We start from the raw sequence: 23,353 nt of genomic DNA on the forward strand, positions 1-23,353 counted from the left end.
ATTACCTTGCTGCTCTGCACATCTGAAGCACAGAAGGAAAGACAAATAATGAAGAGACTGATTCCTTAAAGGGCTGTACTGTAGTACGACAGGAAACTCAAACTGAGTCTACCTGTCTTTCCTTCTGTTGTGGGCAGTAGAGAGGAAGTGGGGTGCCAGAGAGCCACTCTTCTACTTATTGTGCTTCCGTCATCTACCTTGGGTTAAGAACACAGTGCAAGAGTTAGCTGCAGAGAGAATCTCTGCCTCAAGATCTGATTCTCCAGGAAGCTTGGAGGGCCAGCCAGTGTAAAACCAAGTCAGGAGTTACCATGGTTGGTGGGTTAGCACTAAGAGCCAGTCTAAGGATGGATTTGTCAATGTAGACAAATCCCATGTAAGCAGAAAAGCAGCCTTTCAGTTGGAAACTTTTCAGAAGAGTAATATTTCTTTTCCTATTTACAACTTGATCATAGAATTATTCTGCTGGTGTATGAGAATGTGAAGCTTGGTTAGGGACATAAACTGAGGCTGCTCACAGATGTTCATTTAAAGGTGTGATGGCATCTGATCCCCAGTTCCAACAGCCACCTCTCCTGCCATGCCTACATGGCATAGAACATGCAGTTTTGGGATTGGAGTTCAGATCCTAAACGTGTTTTACTTGCCAGTGCAGGTGAGCCCAAGGTCATGATCCTGGGCTCCTGCTGCACTGACAAGTTGGGAGTCCAACAATCAATTAATTGTTGGCCCTGGGACTGCACTGGGGCTTGAACTGGCTCTGGCATTGTCCCCAGAGCTGGCCGACAATCAGTTGATTGTTGGCCAGCTCCACGGATGGTACCAGAGCTGGATCAAGCCCTGTTGCAGTCTCAAACCAGATGGCAGTCAACTGATTGTCAGCTGGCAGGGACTGCCCTGGGGCCAGTCTGAGCTTCAGTGCAGTCCAGCTGACTGATTGTTTGCTGGCAGTCCTGGCTCCAGGCTGATTGTGGACCTGACTGAGGCTGGTTTGAACCCTGGTATGGTCCTAGAGGTATCTGATCATCAGCTGGTGGTGACTTCACTAGGGCTGGTTGGAGACCCTGGTGTGGTCCTATTTTTTGTAGCTGGTTTCCCTTTGTGTGGCAGCATTAATTCCATGAAAGTTTAGCTGGGTTACTATTTATGATGTGGTTAACAGACTAATTGCATTTTAAATGTAACATCTGCCAGGGGCCTAAGTGAAACTGCTTAAGAAACTTTTGTTGTCCAAACTAAATGAGAAAGTACAAAGTAAAGCATGATTGATTAATAACTTCAAAAAAATAATATTTTAAATATTTATTTTTGTTTAAATGTTTATTTTGTAAACAAAATAATATAAAAAAACCCAGGCAACATACAACATACATACAAACAGTGCAACGTACATACAAGTAGAATCTAGCAAAATGCAACTAAGAGATGTTACATCTTTTCATGCCGCATCCTTGAAGAAGAGTAAGGGTGAAGCAAATATGCAACACAAGCAGACATTCCAAATCAAGTATCTGCTTTTTGTGTGAATTCCCTTAGTTTGTAGATTAGTGGCAAAAGCCTCAGTTACTATGATTACATTTTCTATGCTTAATTTACTTGCACTTTTTAAAGAGAAATTCTAACAGATGCTGTATTCCTTTTGGTAAAACCTCATGGAGGAATGATTTAAGTATGTAAATTAAAATCATTTTAGATTGAGTGAGTGAAGCATTGACTTTATTTTGGTGAGAATTGGGTAACCTCTTTCTTATGTTCATTCACAAATTGCAGAACATGTTGCTAGGTTTGTTCCAATCAGAGAGACAGATGGCTATAAATGGTAGTGGTTTGGTGGAGTTACTTGAGACAAAGGGATGGTTATAGCCATGTAAGCTGCTTCTGTCTTCAAAATGATAAATGATTTTGCTCTAAGGCTATGGACTGGTGTTATACTGGTAGTGTGATTATACCCTCCTTTAGCCCTAAAATAAATAAATAAATAAATAAACAAACTGTTTGTAGCTCTACAAAGATGGCAAAAGTGCTACAAAATACTACCACTTTACCTCTATCAAAGAGGACTTCTTGGTAGGGAAGAGGCAAGATTTTCGAAGTGGGACAGTGCTAACAGAATCTTGCTACTGCTGGTACACCCCTGGCAAGAGCTGGGACTGGCTATAGAGTGTGGTGCAGGCAAAGTGAGCTGTTTTCTTCATGCTTGGTATCCCTGCAGGGGTGAAGGACTGTCTTTGGCAGCTGTTGATTTTCGGCAGCTGTTGATTTTCAGCAGCTGCCAGCTGGTCATTGAAGCTAAGTACAGACATTCAAAAAAACAGAGCCTGAATTGATTTAATCTTTGCAGGTTAGTCTAACCTGTGTAGACTGAACTAATTTGCAACTGAATAGACAGTAGCTTCTGATTTTAAAAATGCAGCCACATGCCTGCAATGGCTCAGGTTGGAAACCAGGGGTACTAGAGTGAACTCTCCCTTCCCTTCAGACTAGAGGGAAGCTGAGCTGAAGGGAGGCATGGCCAGGCCCAGCCAGGGGGCAATCCTGCTGCATCTTCCCAGCTGCTGGGATTGGGGTTTTGCTTGTTTGGGGCAGCTCAGGAGCAAAGCCAAGATCGGGGAAAGGGAGGGGAATGAAATGGCTCCAAGCCCAGGTGGGGACACAGAGAAAGATTTCAGCAGCTTCATTCTGGACATGAGCCCCGCTGGACAGAGGGACCGGGGGTAGGGGAAGGGAAGGAAGGGGCATGTTGGCACTAGCCTGGAGCAGAGCTGAGCTGGTCACACAGCTGGGGGAGCAGCTCCTGCCCAGTGGCCCCTTCTCTTGGTGGAGAGCAGTACCCTGGCCAGCCCTGGCCCCTGCACCAGCGCATATGGCGTGGGCTTGCCCCTTCAGCTCAGTTCTATTACTTGCTTCTGCCAGGTGCTGAGCTGGGTGTGCCTTGCTCACGCTTCCCCTACCTGGCACGGTGGTGCAGCATGGCCCCGTGTACCACTTGCAGGGCACTTCCCCACTGCCACTGTCTGCCCAGCTGGTGTGGGCAGCACCTACCAGTATGGCCAGGGCGGGCTTCCCGATGGCAACGAAGAAGCCATAAGGGTAGCACCCCATGCCTGGTGCCTGGTACATGAGGCCATGTCACACCTCTGCTATTGGGCAGGGGAAGAGTGAGCAAGGCATGCCCAGCTTGGCACCTGGCAGCACAGGAGATGCAGGTAATAGTGTTCAGGGCTCAGGGGGTGTGCTTGCGCCATATGCACTGCTGCAGGGGGCAGGGTTGACCTGGATGCTTCTCTCCAGCGGGGCAGCAGCTCGGCTCGCCTTTGCCCCGGGCTAGCATTGACACACTCGAGCCCCTTCTTGTTGCCCCCACCCCTGCCCTCAGCCTGAGTCCCTCTGCTCAGTATGGCTCACATCGAGGATGGAGCAGCTGCAATTCCTGCGTGTGTCCCCACCTGGGATTAGGGCTGTTTCACTCCCCTTTCCCCCCCGCAGTCTGGCCTTTGCTCCTGGGCTTCCCCAAGTGAAACCCTAGCCCTGGTGGCTAGGAAAGCACAGTGGGATCACCCCCTGGCTGGGAGTGGAGTTCTGGGTATCCCGGGCTGTGCTGAGCCACAAACAGGAGGGGAAATCTGAGCAGACCCTGTCTGGGGCCCCTGCTGGTGAGAGTGTGGAGGCAGGGGCAGGTTTAATTCCTCTCTGCCTGAGCCTGCTGTCCCACAGCCTTCCCCCTTCTGCTCCAGTGGGCAAAAATTTGGCAAGGGCTGTTCCACCCCCTCCAGGCAGATAGGGCTCTGTCCCCAGCACACCCATCCCCTTGTCAGTCAGCTATCATTGTTCCAGCTAGGGAGCAAAGGGGTAGGGCCAACCTTGCTCTGCTCCAGCAGACGGCATAGCCCAGCCCAGGCCTGGAAAGCATGCTGGGGGCTGTGATTTGACTTGAAGCAGGAAGGGGTCTGGGTCAGAAGTTCCATGAACCAGTTTGACCTAAATCGGTTAAGTCTGATACTACATTGAACCAGGTTTATCTTAAACTAGTTTTGGCCATTTTGAAACTGGTTTATGTGCACTCAATTTCTGTTCTGCTACAAGTTTAAACCAGTTTCTGATCACTTAAACTGTTTTTTGTGTAACTTCTGTCCCTAACCTGACAGCCTGCTCTCTTCCTGGGAGGTGGGGGAAACCAAGGGGCAATCTCTTACCACCCCCTGGCTGGAGAGCTTACACACGCTCTATTGTGCTATGTTTATGTAGCACTATGAAGGGCCTTAGCACCTTGGACACTTGTCCATACCCAAAGAAAAAATATTTTCTCGTAAAACTTTGGTATATCTGAACTAAATAAACTTATACTCACAACATAAAGGCTGTATGGGGTAGCTTTTCTAGCATAAATGTCAGCATTCTTGTCCTCCTTATTCTTTTCAGATATTCAGAAGGAAAGTATTTTCCATACAGTTTTCAAAGAAGTTGTACTAGAACTTGTCTCCAAAGCAGACTTGCCATTCAAAGATAAAGTTCAGGCCAACTCGGGTTCTGCTGTGTTAGGGATGTCTACATTTTTTTTCTTTGACTCTTAAGCTAGTATAGCACAATATGCATGAATCCTGCATATGTTAGGATAAGGGAAATATAGTATTTGGAAAGACCAGACAAGGCTTGGAGAATCCTGAGCAATGCTTCCCTGAAGACATCTGTGACAGGCAGCATATGTAACTTTGTTTTAGGTTATCCTTTGCAGATATTGTGCAGGAAGATATTTAACTTGAGGCATATATTCTGCACAATGTTAACTTTCAGCATCCAGGCATCCACACTTAGAACATGTGCTGCATTTATGAAAGGAGATTCTAGATCTGAAGCAAAAACCTCTTCATGAGAGAGGTTAGCCATTTGGAATTGTATCTCTTCTCAAAGTAGGTAACATTTCTTAAAGTGACATCCAAGAAAATGTAACTGAGATTCCGGCAATGATGACTTGATAGATTCCGTAGTGAAGAAAATAATTTTTCTTCATCCTCACCAAAACTGTAACCTAAGATCTTAGTGCTCTTATATACAGCAGTTAAGGTTCTTGCTGCTTTTCATACCACTGACATACAAACTGCTTATCCATATACTTAAATGATCACAGATCTGTATACCAAGGTGACTTGTAATGAGGGCATATACTAATTGTGTTTAGGAATTGTTCTATGAATGATTTAGAAGAGAATATAATCATTATACTAATGGTCAACTAAGACAGGTGCTTCCATGATCCAGTATTCATCAAGTAGAGCTGTCAGGCATGCATTTGGGCTACTTAGTTTTGGTAGCTGTCTTTTAAGAATATAACCCATTTAGAGAGTGTAGTTAACCCCGCCCCCCAAGGTCATACAGTGGTAAGCAAAAGAATAAACTACTACTTCTGTAGTGTCATGAAGAGGCCCCAACTGCTAATTTTAATTTTGAATATCTGATCATAACTAATTTGAGCCATTTTACATGCAAGATATTTGGGGCATTTCCCCCCTAGACAGTAAATTTCCTCTTATACAGTACTGAAGACTCTCTGTAGGGGGTATTATTGGAACATTCATGTATGATTTATTTCCCTCTTGGGGCACAGAGAAACTAGCAGTGTGAGTTGAATCAGGTTTAGTCTGTTGTGTCTGTCTGACGTTTTTTACAAAGCACAGTGTTATAATGGGTCATTGGACTTGATTGTTGAAAACAAGCAAAGGAAATTACTTGAGGCTGGAACCTTTCATACTTCACATAACCTCTCTAGATTTCAGTCACGTTGACCTGTCTGGTGAAGTAGCCCATCCGTTCCCAGTTTAATCATCAGCCAGTGTTTACCAACTGCTTAATTGACCTCGTATGTTAACTAATTATGAATCATTGATAGTGTTTTGGCAGCTCACCTAAAGGTGAGTATGTAAGTAGTATATACACTGTATATGTTAAAATATAGTATTCTAACTGGCAAGATTGTCTAAATAAACAATCTGTTTATTTAATGCTGTTGTTAGCACATTAAATAATGTTTGCATGTGCTGTCTGATATCACTTCAGAGTACTGATAATGTTTCAAGGGTAAGATGTTCTCTCACCTTTTTATATCTGGGAGGACAAGCAGTATGACACTTAAAAAAATGCTGATGGAATAGGAGCCAAAATAAAGAATACAAATGCTAGGAGTCATACTGAATGAGATGTAGACTCTCCAGGCAGTGCCTAGAACAATGGCAATTTGTGACTGAAGTTCAGGTTCAGGGGAGGATGGAGGGTATCTGAGAAGATGAGAAAAAGAAGGGAGGAGCTCTGCCAGCCCAGAGTGGGAAAAGAAAAATGATGCCAGGTGAGGGGGGAGAGACAGCAAGCTGAGGGGAATTGGGCACAAAAAGGGAAGAGGAAGGAAAAGAGACATCTGACAAGATACTGTGAGAGCTGTGGACAGTAGAAGGAAAACATTTTGCTTTGAGGACAAAAGAGGTAAGACTGGGAAAATGGGGGTGACATAAAGACTAGATGAAGAGAGTCAACACAGGAGTTCAACCAGAGAGGAGACACAGCCCAGGGAAGCGAACCTGTACAGAGGAGATGGCAGAGGGAGAGAAGCGAAAATCCTTTTCACCAGGAATAGCACCTTTTGTCAATAATGCGCAGTAGATACGGCCTCAAGAAGAATTGATCCAGGTATCCCAGGTAGAAACATTGTAATACAGAGACAAAAAGGAAGAAGGGACTAAGGATCATGTTACGTTGTTTAAAGCTAAAAAATTCACATTTTAAATTGGCTTTTAAGAGGAAGTCCCTCCTCATCCTCCTGATTAGAAATTTTGAACATACTTGCCAGAATATTTCCCCCTTATTTCCTGTCACACTGTTTGAATGTGTAGCAATACATTGAAGTGTCTTTGCTTCTGAAACTTTTGATACCCAAGGTATTATCTTCCCATGGTGCTGCTTTAAACATCTTCTATTTTTTCTGTATTCATTCACCGTGCCCTTTGCCAGACCCGACTCCCCTTACTCCAGCTTCTGTGACATAGAACTGACCTCTTCCTCTGCTTCCTTCTCTGAAGAGGTCTCAGCATTTAATATGGCTTTCTTTACTGTCTATCTGGACTGTTCAACATGGGAAGTCCCACAGTTAATTTGACCACTAAACTTTTTTTATCTTATTAAATAATGGCTATCCAATTTCTGAGTGACCAGAGACCTCATGCAGTGTGGACTACACACCCCCTGGACTTCATACTGTACCATGTGCATGCCACACACTGCTGCAGGTACCCTCCAGTGCACTGTGCCAGCACCTCTGTTCCCTGCACATTACATCCTTCCTTCTGTGTGCCCTCCACCCCCACGTGGTAGGCTGCCCACTGCACTGTGTCCTTCAGCTTCCCCCCGCCAATCCCCTGGCCATATACTCTTGTGGCTGCACTGCACTGTGCCACCCCCAGAGCATGAGCAGGAAGCAGAAGCAGAAGCCCCAGAGGAGAGAGAGGGAATCCAGAGACTCTGGTGGCAGCAGCTGCATCTAGAGCAGTGGGGAGAGTGGTGCCTGGATGGGTAGACTTGAGGCACAGGTTAACCCTTCAGTAGGATGTATGTGGACCACAGGCCACCAGTTGGACAGCCCTGTTATAAATCTGTGTTTGCAGTCTATCCTTTCCGCTCTCTTCCCACTAGTGTTCTTACACCCACATTAAGCAGAAAAGGATAACCACAGAACTCTTTGGCCCAACTCTACCCTCTTTGTCTTTTTAAATAATAGGGTCACATGAGAGAGAACATTGATTTCTGATGTCTCTGAAAGTTCAAGCGATGATTTTATGTGGATCAATGGTTTTATTTATAGAAATTGTCTGTTTACCAGAGTTAGCTATTCTTGCAAACTGGAAAGGTTTTAACAAAGGAGCTGATGATATTAGTTACCGCAAGCAGAATGCTCGATGGTAGCCTTTGTGTACCGTCCCCATATCCATAGAATAAGCCTTTTCTTTCACCCACTGGAAATCCACTTGATGAGGAGGTTGGGGAGTGCAGAGTAAAATATTTCTATAGGCAAGTCAGTGGTGTTTAATTTTTGCATTAATTTGGGAACTCCTATAATCCTAAATCTTCATTTATAAGGGAACCAATTGATATCCATCCTTTTAAAAATTATTCGTCTTTTTACAATAAAAGATTATTTATAACTGAATAATTTAACATGAACAGTGGTTTGTGTTTTCTTCCATAACTCAAGCTGTTTAGGGAGATTATAAAATATTGCGGAGCGAATATTAAGAATAGGTTGTTGCACTAAGTGCTACTGCTGCCCATTGGAAGACGATTCCTTTTTCATTTTTTTTAACAGTTGTCTGCATTGGTATCAACTTTTCATTGTAGTTGTTTTCTTGGACTGAATGTGATTTAGAAAAAAAGAGTAGGCATGTCCAATGAAAACTGAACTGAAATTAGGAAACAGCTTTGTTTCTGCAGTGATGCCATTGAATTAATCTTTTAAATAAAAGTAAGTAGACTAACAATGACTGAAGGGTGAGTTGTACCTGTGACATTTCTGTATTTTTCTTCATGTACTTCTGTCAGATGACAGAGCTACATTTACATTTCTCTGAGCACGGTTTTTCAGTTCATCCCACTTTGACTGGTCCATCAGATTAGAGCACCCCCACGTTTCCATCTGTATCATTTCCTGCAGGTTCAGTTAGAGTTGTGCCCTGTTATGGCATAAATTCAGCTGGTACATGTAGTTAGCAAAAACAGCTTAACCTAAACAATACGATTTATTCACAGTAGCATCACAGAAAAGTGTCAGAAATAACAAAAGCCTAAATTTATGTTATATTGCTTTCTCTAAGTGTAGCCTTTCCTTGATTGTTGAAAAGTAATGTGTATCTTTTGGGTTTTTTTGCTGATATTGTTAATTGGACCAACTGTATAGTTGGAAAAGACATTAAACAAGATTTTGGGCACAAAGTGTTTTTTTTCAAGTCACTGTGGCACTATGTCCTAGATCATCAAAGCTACAACAACACTTCAACCCTACTCAACAGTTGAAGTCAGTTCCACTTGATCCAACACTTGCGCGTTGATGCTGGGCAAAATAGACTGGGAAAAACTGCCCCTTCTGCTGCTGCCTCTTTGAGAGTCTAACTCTCCTCAGTGATGAGATTTTTCTAGCTGTCCTTTTGGATGCAAGCTGTGTTTTTTATCCCTTTCCAAGATCCTTTGTTTGAAAGTTTTTCCATACAAAGTTCTCTTGAGGTTTTGCTTAGGGTTTCTGAATTTGACCAAACTTCCTTTCTTCAGAGTAGGTCAGAGAAAGAGTCTTTCACCTGATACCTATAAAGAAACATTAGATCTCTCACCTGATACCTATAAAGAAACATTCTTGTCCTTAGTTGGTAGGTATTTCTGTGACTATTTCTGTGCTTATTGCAGCAATGAAGTGTCCCCTGCCATTTCAGTACCTATAACAATCACTGTGGTGATGATGAGTATTGCCAGGAAAGATTTGAAGGTTGATAGAGAAAAAATATTAAAGCACAAGAAAGATTTTCAAACTTATGTAAGTGGTGTGAAGGCAACCAGTTTCATCTTGGATGAAAAGGAGACAGAGTTGATGCCCTGTGGAAATTTTTTTACATTTTAAATTGCTTTAGAAGCCTGCAATGAGTTTGCTATTTCACAGAGATCATCTGCCTTCTGGATGCCCTCACGGCCCACCAAGAAAAACAGTCTGAGCATGTGAATAGAAACACAATGTTTTCTTTCCAAGAAATAGCCTGTTCGCATGAGATGTCCTGGAAATGTTGATTGTTGTGGTCATTTGGCCAGTCATCCTGGACACTTTTCTTTAGATGGCAAAGAAGATGAGAAAACACCTGGGACAGCTAGGAACTGAGAGTATCAGCAGTTTGCAAAACACCTCCCAGTATTTAAAGTCCTTTTTCTCAATAAATGAAAAAGAAATTATTTTAAAAAAGAAAACCTCTACTTTATACTTCTACTGAACACATTCTAGGTTCCTTCCAAGGAAGCTCTTATTGAATGCTATGTTCCTAAAGTACTGCCATTACCATACTATCTAAGTGCCTCAGTGTTCAATACATTAGTCTTTTAAATATACTTGTGTGGCAGGAAATTAACATTATTGCCATTTCAAAGATGAAATGAAACACTGAAGTGATTGCCACTGGGGGTCTATGGCGTAGCTTCTCCACATACCAGCTTGAAATGCAAAATATCTCTGAAATGTGGCATCTAAGATTGGTAGTGTTAGTAATCAAACTGCATAATAACAGACTTTCTAAATGGAATATATACATCTTTCCCAATCACTTTACTTGTTCCAAGGCAATACTATAGTTCAGCCCACTTATTCTGTCTGCCTATAGGTTTAAAATAATATGAACATATTTAAGACGAATAGCTTAAGAAAATTTCTTCAAAGTTGAGAAAATCCCCTTTTTAGGCTGTGTGTGTGTGTGACGTTTCTGTTGTTGAACAGTTGTAAGGCTTGGTTAAGGTGGGCATTTGAACCTGAGATCATGGGTGCTTGCTACTTTTTTAATACTTAAAGCTTTCTCTCAAGTGCTGCAGGGCAAACTGTTCAAAATCCAGTATGTTGTTTCAGTGTAAAAGTATTTCTCATTTTTGGGGGATCTCTGTACGCACAGTCTGGACTAGTGCATACCATTTCAGGCTTTGCCAAATGATCTGGGAGTTTGCATGACTTAAAACAGTATTTCTACAGTGTATACTGTTGGGAAGGTTGGATTGCCTGCATCAGAAAAATCAGAAAAAATTGAGGTTCTACAGGCATCACCTTAATCTCCCTAACAAGCTCTAACTAGGTATATATTGTTTCTTAGCAAAAGGGGGAGTCTTAGAGCCTGGAGATCCTACTGGAAAATGCTGAACTTCTTCTTTGTTTTCACTATGTAGTTTAATGAATATAAATGATTCTTTAGTATACCTTTTCCTCTTAGCCAATTTTCCAATTTCTGGAACATTGCATTTAAATTGTGAAGAAATACCTCTTATTTAACTAAATGTATATTCGCCAACTAAGCCTAGCATGCCCTTAAATCTTATTTAACTTGTACTAATAATTGCCTTTACAAATACTTCTCTGGCAAAACCAGTCTCTGAGCATATCAATCATCCCAGCATCATTTGTGAGCATTGAAATCACTTTAATAGAATAATGTTTTATTTGGAGGCAGTGTTGCTTTAATGCATAGACCATTTTTGGGTCAAAGGGTTTGATGATGTCCCATGTGGTTTTAGAGCAGTGGATACAATGTACATGGATGTAATGCTTGGGTAATTTACAGATTGCTTAGTGGAGCTGCAAAAAGATTGTAACTTCACTGGCAAGCATGTTTTTGGTATGATTTTTCTTCTTCTTTGGCTTCTATTTTTTGTAACGAGACGTAATCTACAAATCTAAAATTAGGCTTGATTACTGCCTGCAGTAACTGAAGAAAGATTTTGACTTCATCTTCACTGCACTTTTCCTTTTTGCTGATCTAGAGGAAGAACAAGAACCTCTTTTAGGTTCAACTTCTTGGCATTCCATATGGGCTTGGTTTTGTTTCTAGTTGTTTTCTGTTCCTTGTACCTACTCAGAGCAAGGATTCTCAACCACGGTGCTGTGGGACTCTGGTATGCCATTAGATCCTTTGAAGAGTGCTACAAGGTGTGAGCGGATAAGATTCATAGACGTTAGGTTTGGAAGGAACCTCAGTAGATCATCGAGTCCGAATCCCCTGCATAGGCAGGAAAGTGTTCTGTGTTCAGATGACCCCAGCCAGATGCCTATCTAACCTCCTCTTGAAGACCTCCAGGGCAGGGGAGAACTCCGCCTCCCTTGGGAGCCCATTCCAGATTTTGGCCACTCTAACTGTGAAGAAGTTCTTTGTAATGTCCCATCTAAATCTGCTCTCTGCTAGCTTATGGCCATTATTTCTTGTAACTCCCAGGGGTGTCTTGGTGAGTAGAGCCTCACCAATTCCCTTCTGTGCCCCCATGATGAATTTATAGGCAGCCACAAGGTTGACGCTTAACATTCTCTTGTGGAGGCTGAAGAGGTCCAGGTGCCTTAGTCTCTCCTTGTAGGGCTTGGTCTGCAAGCCCTTAACCATACAAGTGGCCTTTCTCTGGACCCTCTCCAGGTTATCCAGATCCCTCTTGAAGTGTGGCGCCCAAAACTGCATGCAGCATTCCAACTGCGGTCTGACCGGTGCCTGATAGAGGGGAAGTATCACCTCCTTGGTTCTGTTTGTCACACATCTGCTGATGCGCGATAAAGTGGTGTTAGCTTTGCTGATGACTCCATCACACTGACAACTCACGTTCATCATGGAGTCCACTAGGACTCCAAGATCCCTTTCTGCTTCCGTGTTGCCGAGCAGGTCATTTCCTAGGCAGTAGGTGTGCTGGACATTTTTCCTCCCTAAGTGCAGCACTTTGCATTTCTCCTTGTTAAATCGCATTTTATTGTGTTCTGCCCATTTGTCCAACCTGTCCAGGTCTGCCTGTAGTTGTTCCCTGCCCTCCGTTCTCCCCACGGTTTTGTATCATCCACAGACTTGGACAGAGTACACTTCACTCCCTCATCCAAGTCACTGATGAAGACATTGAAGAGTATCGGTCCAAGGACCGAGCCCTGCGGGACCCCACTGCCCATGTCCTTCCAGGTCGATACCATTTCATCCACCGCCACTCTCTAGGTATGACCCTCTAGCCAATTTGTCACCCACCAGACTGTGTAATTATCCAAGTCACAGCCTCTTAATTTGTTCACTGGTATGGGATGGGATACCGTATCGAAGGCCATCCTGAAGTCTAAGTAAAATATATCAACCCCTATTCCTGTGTCCAGGTGTTTTGTAGCCTGATCATAAACAAAGACTAGATTAGTCAGGCATGATCTACCTGCTACGAACTCGTGCTGGTTTCCCCTCAGCATAATTTTTCCTGCTGGGCTTTCGCATATATGAACCTTAATAATCTTTTCAAAGACTTTCCCAAGGATGCAGGTGAGACTGGCTGGCCTGTAGTTGCTTGGATCCTCCTTCCTCCCCTTTTTGAAAATAGGGACCATATTGGCCCTTTTCCAGTCTTCCGGGACCTGTCTTGTGCGCCACAAGTGCTCAAATATTCTTGCCAGTGGCTGCGCAGTGACATCAGCCAGTGCCTTCAGTACCTTCAGATGGAGTTCATCTGGGCCTGCTGACTTAAATGCATCCAGTCCTTCCAAGTGACTCTGCACTATCTCAGGGTCAACGCTTGGTGGTCTGGCACCCTGCTGTTGTCTCTCTGTGATCCCATTGTGAGACTTGTTTTGCCCCTTGTTTAGAAACACTGAGGCAAAGAACTCATTGAGGAGTTCAGCCTTGTCCCCCCCATCTGTCACCAATTGCTTTTGGCCATTCAGTAGTGGTCTTATACTGCCCTGGGCCTTCCTTTTGCTCTCTATGTATCTGAAAAAACGATTTTCTGTTATCCTTAACTTGGGATGCTATCCTCAGCTCCATGATAGCTTTGGCCTTTCTAACTGCCTCCCTACAACTGCGAGCTGAGGAGGCATACTCCTCTTTAGTAATTTCTCCCTAACGGGGTAAGGTAAGGATAAGGTGTAAGGTAAGGAGTAGGTAAGTGCAGGCTTGTCCTTGCTTGGCTGATGCCTCTTCCATACTGCTTGGCCCCTCTGCAAGGAGCTAAACAACATAACACATACATTAGTGTGTAAAATGGGATGCTGCTCAGTTTCCAGTTATGGAGGAGGGGTGCCTCAAGTTCAGTAAGGGATGCCTCGAGTCCAGAAAGCTTAAGAACCACTAGACTAGAGACATTGTCATGCTACAGGTGACCCTAAGGGTGTGTCTTCACTAAACAGCATGGCTTATTGGCACCTTGATTTTAACAACCAGGTAAGCCCAATCCGGAAGTGAGTGTATCCACAGCAAAAATGTGTCTTGTGACATATCCTTGATTCATTGTACTCAAATTCTTTCCATGTCAGTTGTGTCAGTTACTGGAGCTATTGTCTCTCCTTCTTGGGGAAAGCAGAAGAAGGTTACTAGAGAGCTATCACCTTTCAAGAAGTTTGTCTACATCCTTGTTGTCAACTGGGTGGGTTCTAGACCAAGTAAATTGGAACCCAAGTTCTACACTGTCCCTACCCTAGTCAGGTAAGAAAGCCTGCGTTTAAAGCAACTTTCAAACTTGGTTTATGGTGGACAGTAGGGGGTTTGAGACGAGATAAGTGCATGTAAGGACCCAGGTTAACTGTGCAGTGAAGACATACCCTTTGTGTATGGAACATCCCATTGAATCCTAGACTCTGCTTTATTCCGTCTTGTCAGATGCATCATTTAAAAAAAAAAATGTCTAAGCTAAGACTAACTTACGTTGGTGTTAGAGTAAGAAACTTGAAATACTCTGATACGGAGTTGGAGATATTTGTTACCCACCTGAACTGGGGGGCGGGTGTGGATCAGAGCCTTCACTTTGCAGGCCTGGCCTAGCTACCCCCAGTACCCTAGCCAGGGAAGGGGGTGGAGGGTGCTCCAATCCACCTCTCCTTCTAGCTCAGGCCAGGCAAAGCCCAGCCAGCAGCTTCCCCCTCGCTCATCCCCACTCCTTCCTTGCTGACAGCCCTGCATCAGCCTTCTGATGTGCACTGCATGCACAAACATGTGAAAAATTAAGCCTAGGGAACACATGTTCCCTGAGGCACTTTAAAGCAGACAGCCATCATCTGATACCTCATTTGAGGAGGGTTAATTTTTTTCATGGTTGGTCACTTTAAAATCACTCTCCAGCCTTGCATGCATGTCATGGCTGTAGAGCACTTTCAGGGCCTTGATCACATGAAAAATGTAACTTTTGTTTCCCCCTGTTCTATGTAGGGGGGGCAGCTTTCTTGCTTTCCACTGCAGCTACTACTTACAGTCACTGATGGAATTAGCTGATCCAATTCTTGCTTGCCGTGTTTTTTGGTGGAAGCTTAGTGGGACAAGAGAGCAGCCTTCCACACAATAGGGATGGTTGGATAGTGGGCTTGTATTGGCAGCACAGGGTGGCAGCCAGTTTGGAAGCTGCTTTTTCTGTTAGTAAAATGCTTGTGGCCCCTGTTTTAATGCTAGGTTTTGCTCCTGTCTTCTCTCACAATTTACCCCTATATTACTACATTCTTTGTTTTGCCCTCCATGCTGCCCAAGTCCTCTTCTACCCCTTACATTAGGTTTTCTTTTGAGGAAATTGATATGGTCTCCCACACAATTATCTCAAGCAAGCTAAGAAAGTATGGGTTGGATAAATAGACTGTAAAAAGAATACAAAGCTGGCTGGATCACTGGGCTTAGAGGGTAGTAATTAATGGCTTGATGTCTAGTTGGCAGCCAGTATGAAGTGGAGTGCCCCAGGGATCAGTCCTGGGGTTGGTTTTGTTCAATATCTACATCAGAGATCTAGAAGATGAGATGGAGTGTACCATCAGCAAGTTTGCAGATGACACCAAGCTGGGGGGTGAGTAGTAGATACACTGGAGGTAGGGCTAGGATTCAGAGTGACCTAGGTCCTAGACAAATTGGAGGATTGGGCCAAAAGAAATCTCATGAGGTTCAATAAGGAAAAGTGCAAACTTATGATGGAAAAAATCTCATGTACTAGATACAGGCTGGGGACCTGGGGTTTCCAGTGGACAGTAAGCTGAATATGAGCTAAGTGTACCCTCGTTGTGAAGAAGACTAATGGCATACTGGGCTGCCTTAATAGGAAAGTTGCCAGCAGATTGCAGTAAATGATTCTTCACTTCTATTTGGCACTGGCGAAACCGCATATGGAATACTGTGTTCAGTTTTGGGCCCCCCACAGGAGAAAAGGTGTGGACAAATTGGAGAGACTCCAGCAGAGGGCAACAAAAATGGTTAGGGGGCTGGGGAACATGACTTCTGAGGACGGACTGAGGGAGCTGGGCTTAATTAGTCTAGAGAAGAGGAGACTAGCTGAAGGGTGGCTCCAAAGAGACTGTTCTGAGTAGTGGCAGATGGCAGAACAGTGGGTTGTGGTCTCAAGTTGCAGCAAGGGAGGTTGAGGTTAGATATTAGGGAAAGCTTACTTACTAAGAAGGTAGTTAAAGCACTGGAACAGGCTACCCAAAGAGGCTGTGGAATCCCCATCCTTGGAGGTTTTCAAGACCTGGCTAGACAAAGTCTTGGCTGGGATGATCTAGTTGGTGATGGTACTGCTTTGAGCAGGGGGTTGGACTAGGTGACCTCAATTTTCTTCCAAACCTAATTTTCTATGATTCTGCGATTTGTAAATGTCCTGTTCCCCTGCCTACCCCTGTTATGCTTCTTTTGTATACTTCTTGTCCAGAATTATCATTAAAAGAAGGAAACACTGAGCTTAGTAGGAGGGGGTGAATGTGGAAGGAAATATGAGTAAGAGTAAGTGAGGCTAGTGTTTAATCCTTGTTTTTTGATGATGTAGGAAATCAAAGTAGGTGGGTGAGCGACAGCTGTGAAGTATTGAAAACTTGGCATCCCTGTTAGGAGGAAATAAAAGTGTCTTTTAGGAAACAGTGAATAACTTTATAAGAATAGATGATGTAAGTAGCACAGGAAAAGAGCTGGTAATAAACCATATCAAAAACAATAGCAGTTAGTGTTGTCAAGACTTTGGGTTTCCATCATCCTTGAGGACTTTTAGAGCTGCTTGCGTAGTTTTGAGCTGTTTTAGATAGCTTATTGTTGCATCTTTTTTATAGGTAATAACAAACAAATACTAGCCTCTGCCCAACCAGTTTTCTGAGTGGGAAATTTAAGATTATAAATTTAACAGCATACAGAGGGCTGGGGTGTGGATTAATGATAGAGTAACAGCTTCATCTTCCACAGGCTTTATTTTCCTGAAGATGCTCACTGATTGCTGAAACAACTGACTGGACAGCTGTGGGGCCACTAGTAAGCATTTGAACAAGCAGCTGATCACCTAGCTGGGGTCATTTGACCCCAGTACTATTTCCTGCCCATGGCAGGGGGGTGGACTTGATCTGCTCAGGTCCCTTCCAACCCTACCAACCATGAAACTATGAAACAGTGATATAAACCTGATCGTTTTAGACAGAAGAGATTAATCAGTTGAGTCCTTCCACCCAAACGTATCCCAACTTCACACCCTGACAAAACATTAGTTTAAACCAGGAGTAGGCAACATTCTTTGGCTGGAGTGCCAAAAAACCCACAATGTCTACTTTGTAAGGTGCTGGAGTGCCAGCACGCTGCAAAAAGAAAACTGCGGTGGAGGCGGTACATGGCAGTATGCACTGCATATTTAATACAATTAATAATCATTAATCTTGCTTCTATTTATTTATTTATTTATTTATTTATTTATTACAGTAAATACCAAGCTTTCTAAAAATTCAAAACCTGGTGACAATAAATAAAACTTGTGAATTTGTATTTTCTTGTTAAGCACGTTGTGATGAGGGGGGAGAGAGAAGCAGGGAGCAGCAGGCACTGGGGGAGTCGCTGTGGGCAGGGTGGCTTGGCCAGGCCCTTGGGAAGGCTGCAGCTGGAAGAGAGCTGGTGTCAGGCAGGGAACGGGGGCTGCCCCTGCCCCGGGGCTCCATAGACTCAGGACACAGAGGGAGACCCAGCAGCACTGTGGGTGGGGCCCAGCCAGCCCACCCAGATGGGGCGTAGCCACCCTGCCCACGAAGGGACACTGCCTGGATGGGGCAGGACGCTGGGCTGAGGGAGTTCCCTGCTTGGTCTCTGTATGTGCTGGGTATGTTGCAAGTGGGAGCTGCAGCCGTAGGCTGGTCCTCAGGCTCTGGGAACAGCCGGTGCTCAGGGCCAAGCCAGCCGGGAGCCTGCAGCGCAGCGGTTCTGTGCAGTGCCTGCCCTGGCCCCTTGAGGGGAGCTGCGGGTGGGCAAGGCCAGGACACAGGCAGGCTGAGGCAGCCGCGATGGCTGTGCCGAGGCTCCAGGGGTCTCCTGCGGTCAGGCTCCTGCACTGGGGATGGCTCTGCCCTGCCTGCACTGTGCCCAGCATGCAGGGAGGCCAGTCCCAGAGAGGGAAGCCTCCCGAGCCTGACGTCTTGCCTCAGCCAGGCAGCATCCTCACGTGTACAGGGTGGCTGCAGCCCATCCCTGTGGAGCTGCGCGGGCCAGGCCGGGCCAGGCCCCACCACAGGTACCGCTAGGCACCTCCACTTGCCTGTCCACCACAGCTCGAGCCTGCAGAGCCCCAGGGCAGCCCCGACTTCCCACCCAGCCCCCACCTTCCTAAGAGCCCGACTGGGCTGGCTTGCCTGTGGCGCCACCCGTACCCTGCCCTGGCTCCAGCACTTGGCACCTCAGTGTTGCCTTGGGTGGGACAAGGTGTCTGCCTGGGCAGCTCCCTCCAGGGGCCAGCCGGGCTGGAGGGCGCAGCCTGGTAGCACAGGGCAAGGGCAGTAGAGCACAGACAGCCTCCCTGCCTGCGCTCCCCTGGCTCCTCCCCAGAGCCTGCCGCAGCGTTGGGACTTGTGGCTGCGCAGCCCGGAGCAGCAACTTAAAAAATAAACAAACAAACAAACGCTTTTTTTGTGTGTGCCTCCCGGCATGCCAGGAAAAATGTCTCTGCGTGCCACTAATGGCACGCGTGCCAGGGGTCACTGACCCCTGGTTTAAACCCTCTGGATATAATTCCTGTGATTTAAAGGTTTAGGTCAGTGGGTTACAACTCAGAGTGGTCCCTAGGTCAGTCAGAGGTTCATGAGGCATTAAACATTTCACTGCAGTCATAAAGCAAAAAGACACTCTCCATTCCTCTTTGCCTGCACAGCCCTATCTTCAAGGTCAAATATTCTTTGTAAACCTCTCACATGTGCCTGTGTGATAGGTCATGGAGACTTGCAACTTCTATAATCTGATATATTTGAATACTCTTACAATAAAGGTAAACAGGTGTCATATTTTTTTTTTTTACTTTGAATAATGGATTGCCAATCTGAGAGATGCTTTTTTAGGCAAAGAGTAAAGAGGTTAAATTTCCTGACTTATTTGTTCTAACAGTGTACTACCCTGCCTTTCCAGAGTTAAATGAACAGTTAGTTATTTATTCTTAAGGGTGAGTTGTTCTTGAAACAGTGTTGTCTGCCCATTGATTTAAAAAAAAAAATGTTTCTAACATGATCTCATTAACATTTGCAATAGCTGGTTCTTTACTGGTCTGATCAGATTTAGGTAGCATGATTATTGTATGGTTTGATTTATCTGCATTGATTGTCTAGTATAGCTGCACTGAAGCTTGCCTGCCTGAAACTTAGTGAAGGCTTTAACTAAGTGTCTTTCAAATGTTTCCCAGAGCAGAGTTTCATTTGTTATATGCTGTATGCACTCAGAAATCTACCTGTCTTGCCATGTGTATTGGCTAGAGATTACTAGGACTGGAGGAATGAGCTTTGGACTCTCCTAGAAGGCAGAGTATATACCACATTTCCCTCAGCTGACTTTGAAAAGCTCAGTCTTTTGAACCAGTTCAAGACTCCGAACCATGAACAAACCTTAAAAGTTGCTGTTTGACAACTGGAATGGAATACCTTTTGCTTATTGTACTTAAGTTTATTAACTTATTTTAGTTTTTTTGTAATGAACATAGAAAATGTTTGTTTTTTGCACTATTACCTATGCCTTCCATGATTTAGCCTGAGGAAGATGGTAAGAAACTTAGTGAGATGTAATAACGTAGAAATAAATCTGACAGCAAGCCCCCGCTTCCCTCGCTTTCCCTGCCGGTCCTGTATAAAGTTGTTTATGAATGTGACCTGGTGCTGCTGCTTGCTATAGTATGTTTAGTATGAAACTTTTATATTGGTCAGTTCAATCTAGGAAAATATTGCTGATTCTTTACCTTATTGAAAAATGATGAAACATTTTTAAGTTTCTCCTTAAGAAATGTGGAAGGGATCTACAGCATGTGAAAAAGTACGATGATTCAGATTGACCATGTTCTGTTGTTTTATTAATAGCAACAAAGTAGTAAATATTCTTAAGCAATTGTTTAAAACTGAACAAAAGCTCTTTGATGTACTTATTAAGGGGAAAAAGGCTGAAGGTCAAGAATTTGTAGCTAATGTTAAACAAAAGTTTCAATGTGCCAGCAATTTGGAGCATGGTGATTCAAGATACAAAAATACAGGCAGTCCAGAAATAATAAATTGTGCTACCATCCTGAACATAGGTCCCACTACCATAATCTGTCCTTCTCTTGTGGGTACTGAACTTCTGCAAATTGTTACATAAAAAAATGTCTTCCTTGTTCTCTAAAGAAAGAATAACTGTGTCTTTTGTTTGATAGGATAACGTTGGACAAGCTTTCCGTTCTATTTTGGGTATAGGTTAGGGATGTAAATATCATTTAAAAAATATTTCTTTAACCTCTTTTAATTATATCAGTTAAACGATTGACCGATAACACAGAAGCTCAGACGCAGCTGCTGCCAGGAGCTGGAGCCCTTTGGCTGGGGGTAGGGATGGAGGAAGCAAGACCAGGTAGACAACATGGCCCAGATGAAGCCCTGTGCTGAGAGGGAGGGAACACCTGTGTACCAGCAACTAATTGCTTAATTGATGTCATTAGGCTGTTCACTGTTTTCCTCTTTAGGTTATGGGATTCAGTTCCCCTCTCCTGTGCCCCTCCCCTCCTCCTCACTCCTCTCTCCCTCTGGGCCACCCTGCTGCCTTCTGATTCCTGCTAGGGCACCACAGCATGGCTTTTCTTCCCCCCTTCCATGGCAGACTGCACCCACCTGGAGCTAATGGATAACCAGTAAGCTAAATGGTTATCACTGCACTTATCAGTGTTAAATAATTAATCCTTTAACCTTTCACATCCCTAGTATAGAAAGATCTTGGGTACATCTTATATTTGGCTTGAAGACTTGTGGAGTCCCTAATGTGTATATATAATATAATGGCGAACAGGCATAATTTTTTTTTGTATTTGTGTTAGCAGAGGTGCTAACAACAGTGAGAGACTGAGGAAGAATGAGTGGGGATGGTCAGATCACTTGGCTGGCAGCAAAGTTTTAGTAAAACTGAATGCAGTGGGTAATATGTGATGTCTGGTCTTTGTCTTGATGCAAAAGGAAGTTTCAGGTATCTAAAACTGCTGAGTGGAGAGAAGGTTGTGGTTACACTTAAGTTTATTGAGCTTTCTCTGATATTTGTGGTGATTTCTGACTTAAATGTGAAATAATTGGAAAGAATGGAAAGGGGCTATGACTGTATTTGTATATTAAACACATTTTCTGTACTTCAGAACTTTGGTTTAACTCTAATACCAAATTTCTCATCTTTCAGCTATTGTTTGATGTTGTGAAATGATGACATTCAATATTTACTTTATTTACAAGATATGGTGCCTTTTCCCATTTGACCTGGCAGGGCACAGGTGGTGAGGGGCTAGAGGTAGCATGGATCAGAAGAGGGAGGGGAGGTAGGAGCATGGGGAAACCAGGCAGATGGAGGGGCAGGTGCCAGGGAGATGGACCTGGGGGAGGCAAGTAGCAGGGGGTGAGTCGGTGTGGTGTCTGTTGGCAGGTAGGGAGGAGAAGTAAATACCAGGGAGCACAGGTAGCAGGGGAGGCAAGTGGAGCAAGGTGTGTGGGGTGGAAGAGGCACTCTGCTCCCCCACTGCCTGCCCCTGAGTGCTTCCCATGCCATCTGCCCCCCTACTGCTTACCACCCTGCCACTGCTTGCTCCTCTGCAGTGTTGGGAGGGATGAATTTAAGATAGTCCTCTAATAATTAGATCCTATACTTGGAAAATTATAACATTTATAAATCTTCCATGTATAGAATCTGATTACCAGGTAGTCATCTTAAATTCAGAGTCATCTTAGATTCAGTAACTATGGCAATACATTTGTAATTAACCAAACTTACGGTTTAGGAACAGCATTGGCTTTAATATGGAAAGTGGACTAACTGGTTCATTCCAAATAAATTACAGTACCTGTATACCATTTATATTTATTTACACTGTTATTTTTTTCAGATCTTTAACGTTTTGGATTTTTGATCATACATAATATTTTTAAGAAAGGAAGGTACTTTGTTTATAATTTCATTCCTACCCATGTCATACTGATACCTTTTTTTTATTATTAAAAAAATTAAATGCATATTTTTAGGCGCATGAATCCTTAATGAACCGTTGGGTTGGAAAATAACTAGTTGTATCATTAGACAGAGATATTGCTATTATTTGCATGAGATAGTGGAGATGAATAATTTAGCAAATGTTATTAGCACAGGCAGCATATTACTAAATTCACAGCAGGATGTAATGAAATTTCTGTCATGTGCTAGTATGCAGAAAGTATGCCTTCCATAGGCATTCTTGAACTTTTGACATCTCTTATAGTATTAACTATTATGTTACTGTACAGATCTTACTTGTCTCTTCATTAAATGAATGTTTTGTTTGAAAAGCTTTACTTAAGACTGTGAAAGGCGCTATAAGCCAAATACAGCTGTTTACTCTGAGCATCTGTTGCCACATCAGAAAAAAAAATTCTGGGTGTAGCTGCCACGTTATTCTTAAATTACTTAATGTCTTTTTAAAGCCGTTTATGGAGAGAGGCTGTGACTGATAGATAATTTTCTAAGCAGAGCTGTTGGTGTAGTAGGAGGCAACAAATCTGCTTGGTTTACATTTGAGTTCAACTTGAAACCAAGTTCGCTGAAACATCTTAGATTTATTTCAGTTGTCATTGTTTATTTCTTGGTTTTTCCCCTTATGTTTGTCGTCTTTAAATTTGACATTTTAAAAAATAATTATTCATGAATGGTCATATCTATGCTTGCATTTATTATCAAAGGAGAGACTCTTGCATTTTACTGACATTACTGATTTTGTTAACTTTGGGTAATATTTGCATTTTTTTTTTTGAAGCAGTTGCTTCTTTCCAGCTCTCTGAGATTGGTTGTCCTTATTTTCCACTTGTTGTCTACTCCAGAATTATGCAGATATGATCCACATGTTGGTTGCTCTCGGGCATTTTCCTTTATTTCTTGACATCAACTTTTGTGATCTTGCTTGCAACTTTTTAGTTTTATGTGCGAGTAAGCCATAGCATTTATGCTGTATAAATCCTTATGCAGAGGACATGGAGGTGGTGGTTTAGCTGACACCTTCATACAGCACAGATATTTTACTTATGTTTCATTCCCTGTTGGCCTTGGGGAATGAGTTTGTATCAGCGTTGCACACTGTCACACTTGCCCTTGCACTGCCCGGTGGAAATCTTTAGTGTGTGTTTTCTTTCAGAGTGATGCTACAAGAATGAATT

General features: G+C 43.5%; 1 protein-coding gene across 1 annotated transcript in view; it reads left to right on the forward strand.

The window, feature by feature from the left end:
* Positions 1–23,353, forward strand: part of CDKAL1 (CDKAL1 threonylcarbamoyladenosine tRNA methylthiotransferase) — a 673,650-nt gene that overhangs the window by 238,025 nt on the left and 412,272 nt on the right. The gene's annotated exons all lie outside the window — the stretch shown is intronic.

The sequence above is a fragment of the Crocodylus siamensis genome, chromosome 3, assembly GCF_052110815.1.
Source record: "Crocodylus siamensis isolate JL-2025a chromosome 3, ASM5211081v1, whole genome shotgun sequence".
Classification (NCBI taxonomy): domain Eukaryota; kingdom Metazoa; phylum Chordata; order Crocodylia; family Crocodylidae; genus Crocodylus; species Crocodylus siamensis.